This window comes from Sorex fumeus, unplaced genomic scaffold (assembly GCF_029834395.1).
Source record: "Sorex fumeus unplaced genomic scaffold, SorFum_2.1 ptg000030l, whole genome shotgun sequence".
Classification (NCBI taxonomy): Eukaryota; Metazoa; Chordata; class Mammalia; order Eulipotyphla; family Soricidae; genus Sorex; species Sorex fumeus.
The window spans coordinates 15,321,452-15,327,074 of NW_026606087.1; the positions used below are offsets into that span (position 1 = coordinate 15,321,452).

At 33.4% G+C, this 5,623-nt stretch overlaps 1 pseudogene; it reads left to right on the top strand.

Moving 5' to 3' along the window:
* Nucleotides 1–2,097: 2,097 nt before the first annotated feature.
* On the top strand, nucleotides 2,098–3,056 carry LOC130025341 (olfactory receptor 51F1-like; annotated as a pseudogene).
* Nucleotides 3,057–5,623: the final 2,567 nt, after the last annotated feature.

Below are 5,623 nucleotides of genomic sequence, written 5' to 3' on the forward strand. Positions count from 1 at the left end.
TTTATTATGAAGAATGAATTGTACGCATTACCTGTTAAAAGCTTTATTGAAAATTATAGGACTGGGACCAGAGTAATAGTAGAGTCGATAAGACACATCCCTTTGCATGTCTTGGGTTCTATCCTCGGCATCCTCTAAGGTTTACCTGTACTACTAGCAGTCACACTGAGCATAAATGTGCATGGCCAAAATCCAAAAATAAATAAATAAATAAAACAGAAATAAAAATATTGCTGATTATTTTATTTTAAATCTTTAAATTTTTTTCTTGTGCTCTATGTAACAATACATGCTTATTACTTTAAATTATTTTAAATTCAACCTAGAAAAATAATACAGAAGTTAAGATTTAGCAGGCGTCATTTTGATTCTTCATACTACATATAAGTAAAGTAAAGTAAAGTAAAGTAAAGGCCCTCCCGTTGATCGTCGATTTGCTCAAGCGGGCCCAGTAACGTCTCCATTGGAGACTTTGTTGTTACTGTGTCTGGCATATCGAATACTCTCGGTAGCTTGCCGGGCTCTGGTCTCCCAAATATCTTCAGTAGAGATATTTGAACACAAAATCAGGAATAAGCTCTGACTATAGCCATAGGTAGCCCTAATAAAAAATTATTTTAAATTCCTGATTACTTACAGTATTTTTATTGTATGCAAAACACACTGAAAATCTTTTATTTACTCTTAAACAAGATTCATCACTTTATACTCTTAACAGGAAATAATTTATCCGTTAAAAATCTCAGATTAAGTACTCAGCCATTAGTTTAAAAATGAGAGAGTTCTAACATAAGCTGAAATAGGATGAAGCTTGAGGACATTATTCTAAATTGAAAAGTTAAAAAGTTACAAATATTTCTTCTCAACTGTATCTTTCACCAAGGTTTATAAATATATACACGTTAAGTCTTTTCAATCTTGCTAAAATTCTGTTCATCTTAACATTTCCTTATTGTTTAATAGGGGTTACTCTCAGTTGAGCTGAGCCAGGAATAGGCTGTTGATATTCAAAAGTTCACAGGGCCACACCAGGGGAGTGGGAGGGGATGTGTACCACTTGAGGAACCTCCCCAATCCTTTAAGGTCCTCTTTAGACATGATCTATTCCCCTCTTTCTTTATAAGCAACTTTCAAAAGAATTAAAATGTACATAATGATGCTACTTTTATTGTTCAATTACTTTCTCAAGTCGTTGCAGCCATTTCTCAGCTTTCATTGTTGGACTTAACCTGTTTTTTTTTATGGTAACTATATATTCACAGAGTATTAATATTTTTAAGTTTTAAACAGACAGGCTGGACTATCAAATATTTCCACATCATTGTCTTGATACATCCATATCTCGTCCAATACTCTGTTGCTTTTGGTGTTTCCTATAATAATTTCTACTTTCTACTTTTGAGATAAGGATTCGAAAAAAATTATAGTCTTTTCAAGAAACTTCAATAAAGGTATTCTTTCACTTAATTACTCTTTATATAACTATATTACTTAATTCACCCCTAATATAAAATGGTACTTAAGTAATACTGTCAGAAATGAATGTAACTCCGGATTTTTGCTAGATTTACAAAAAGAATGAATCTGAGTACCACAGACTAAAGAGCCCGGCAAGCTACCGAGAGTATTGGATATGCCAGACACAGTAACAACAAAGTCTCCAATGGAGACGTTACTGGGCCCACTCGAGCAAATCGACGATCAACGGGAGGGCCTTTACCTTTACCTTTACCTCATATTTATATGCAATGTCAAAATATAAATTCCCTTTTAGACTCTCAAAAAAAATTCTGCTCTATCAGTGTCACAAGGTGTGGTCCTAACACAATAACAATAAAATATTCTGATCTTATATAAAAACAAATGCTAAGATATAGAAAGTTACATGGAGCTCTATTTCAAAATTCAAGAATAAAAGTAAAATAATAAATATTTGCTAAATATCATAATTACAAATTAGAAGGTTAGACTTTGAATGCTTGTTTAATGACACAGTATTCATCATGAACTTAAGTATTTTGCCTAGTAATGTAAAATGTGATGCGTAATAACGATATCTATCATTTTTATAGAAATAAACTGAGCATTGCGAGGACTATGCTACAAATCCAAGACACATGGAGAGCCTAGGTAACAAGACATCCACATTTACAACTTTCTTGCTGACTGGGATTCCTGGCTTACAGTCTGCCCATGCCTGGATCTCCATTCCCTTCTGTTGTCTTTATGCTTTTGCTATCTTGGGGAACAGCATGATCCTCTTTGTCATCATTACCCAGTCGAGCCTCCATGAGCCCATGTACTATTTCCTTTCCATGCTGTCAGCCACAGACCTGGGTTTGACAGTATCTACAATGTCAACAACTTTAGCTATTCTCTGGTTTGATGCAAGAAAAATCAGTCTTGATTCCTGCCTAAGTCAATTGTTTTTCCTTCATGGATTTACCTTCATGGAGTCTGGCGTGCTGGTGGCTATGGCTTTCGACCGCTATGTGGCTATCTGTAACCCTCTGAGATACACTACAATTCTCACCAATTCCAGAATCATCCAGCTGGTTCTAATAATGACTATACGTGCTGTGCTAATAATGGTGATAGTACTCGTGCTACTTAAGCGTCTTTCCTTCTGTAAAGAAAATATTCTTTCCCACTCCTACTGCTATCATCCAGATGTGCTTAAATTGTCATGTTCAGATACTAGGCCTAATCACATTTTTGCGTTAATTTCGCTTGCCCTAACAACAGGGATAGATACACCAAGTATTGTTGTCTCTTATATCTCGATCATTCGCTCTGTTCTCAGTATTGCCTCCCCTGAAGAGCGGCACAAGACATTTAGCACCTGTGTTTCCCACATCGGAGCTGTTGCTATTTTCTACATTCCCTTTATAAGCCTGTCCTTAGTACATCGCTATGGTCACTCAGCTCCCAAAGTGCTTCATTCAATGATGTCCAATATGTATCTGATTTTACCTCCTGTACTTAACCCCATTATCTATAGTGTAAAAACAAAACAGATTCGCAAAGCTATACTCAGCCTTCTTACAAATAAATAAAGTTGTCACATGTTAAGTAACTTAATAAATAAATAACTGACATTAGTGTTTTTCTATGTAGAATAGAAATCCTGATAATTGATTGCCTGTTAGTAAATTTTTGAAAACTAGAAATGTTCATGAAATTGTACATTAGGGAATTTGATGCAAGAAGATCCTGAATTCTTCTGCCGGTGGGTTTTTGGAATCTATTGAAATTCATGAACCATTCTAAAAGAAAATATACTCAGGATTGCAATAAAATTTTGATATTTTGACAAATGCTATGAGAACTTACTATGCTCTTTAATAGCCAGCTATCTTTGATAAAAGTCATCATGACCAATCTACAAGGGGTTGTATACACAATTATTTCGTTTGGTTCCTCGAAAATACTCAGTAACTACTACACAGACAAAAGCTCAAACACAGTTTAGTACAATGGTAAGAATATCATATGAAAGCAAAGATGGAAAATTGATGGAAATGAAATCACATCAGTGTTTTCTATTGAATAAGTGGTAATATAAGGAAGACTTCAAGTATCTCTGAAACATTGAGGGAGCGTTGTTATGGAGCCAACTCAGACAAACTGGAACGATGTTATAGTGCCCATCTATGCAGCCTGTGTATAAAGTGCTAGATGTCAGTTTGAAGCCAGCATTTAAACTATTGGCATTTACAAAGTGACAAATAAGTGTTTTTCCAGAATTATGTTTATTAGCACAATAACGAATAGGGTCTACTTTATGTTTGATCTTGTATGAAACTGTAAATATTAAATGATCCAAAAAACATGTTCTTCTATATTGAAAAATTTTCGAATGCCATGTGAGAAATCATCAAATGGGGCAAATCAATTAGGTAATGAGCTGGATTCTGTGATAGCAAATAATGTAAACCGTTATGGCTTATTTGTGTTACCTTTGAATTATAAATATTTCCAAATCTAAATGGAGGGAAAGGATATTATTAAATCAATTTCTGGGAAAATGTAATTTTTACACCACTTTTTTAGTTTTATTGAGCAACAATAATTCTGCCCCAGGTTTCAAATCAAGGAAACTTATAGTTTTCCTCATCTGTGTGATTCTTACACATATGAATTAGAGCACAAAATTTCACCATTTGCTTAAATCTTTCTTTTTTGCTTGAATGTCGTTTTATTAAAGAATTTTATTTTATATTTTATATTGGTGTCAAAATTTGATAACATTTCCCATACTTTTATGGGATTCTTACTATTTTCATATTGCAAATACTTAAGTACTGTGTGGAATTACAGAAAAAAATAGTTTGATAAATATTAAACTTGAGGGACATTTACTTTGAGATACTCAGAACACGGCAGCATAACAAAGTGTACTCCAACCTGAAAATGTGATGGAAATGACTTTATATATAGTTCTGTTTAAATTTTTGTTGTTGTTCTTACTTTTGTGGTCTTATTAGCAATTAAAATTGTATTATTTAAAGTTCTCCGTGTGATCCTTTTATTTTATTTTACATATGAATTGTGAAATGATTAAGACAGTCTATATTTTAATATATATTTGACTTCCCATTTACATTTTTTCTTCCATCTCTTCTCCCATATTCCTCTCTCTACCCTCTCTCTACCCTCTCTCTCTATGTCTGTCTGTCTGTCTATCTTTCTTTCTGTCTATCTCTCTCTCTCTCTCTCTCTGCTCCATTCTCCCTTGGATAAAATATTTAAGGTCTATTCATTTGGCAAATATCTAATTTTGTATTAACTGTACTCATCATGCCATTCATGAGTTCACCAAAATTTACTTCTTCTTATAATTGAAAGCTTTACCATTTGACAAACTTCTCTACTTTTAAAACCTTTTTTTAGTCACATTATTTATTTCCTTTGACATTTGTGATGTCTAAAAATGGAAATCAAGTTGTGGATTTCAAACATATGGTTGCAACAGCAACAGATGTTGTACATTTGCTAGTGCTTAATATTGCTTATTAGAAATCAAAGATGGAAAACTGATGGAAATGAAGTCACATCAGAGTTTCCTATTGAATAAGTGGTAATATGAGGGAGACTTCAAGTATCTCTGAAACATTGAGGGAGCATGGTCATGGAGCCAGCTCAGACAAACCTGAAAGATGCTGTAGTGCACGTCTATGCAGCCTGTGTGCAAAGTGTTAGATGTCAATTTGAAGTCGGCATTTAAGCTACGGACATTTACAAAATGACAAGTAATTGTTTTTCCAAAATTATGTTTATCAGCACAATAATGAATAGGTCTATTTTATGTTTGACCTTGTATGAAACTGTAGATGTTAAGTGATGAATAAAATATATTCTTTTACACTTAAGAATTCTAAATCGTCATGTGAGGAATTATCAAAAATGACTGGATAGTGAACTGAATTCTGTGGTAGCTGACACTGTAGCTTATTTGAATTGTAAATGTTTTCAAGCTTAATTGAGGAAAGGGTATTATCAAATCAATTTCTGGTAAAATGTATTATGTTTTCATTTTACTTTTATTGGCAATACTAATCCCACCACAGGTTTTAAATCAATGAACATTTTTGTTTTCGTTATACGTGTGATTCTTTGCGAA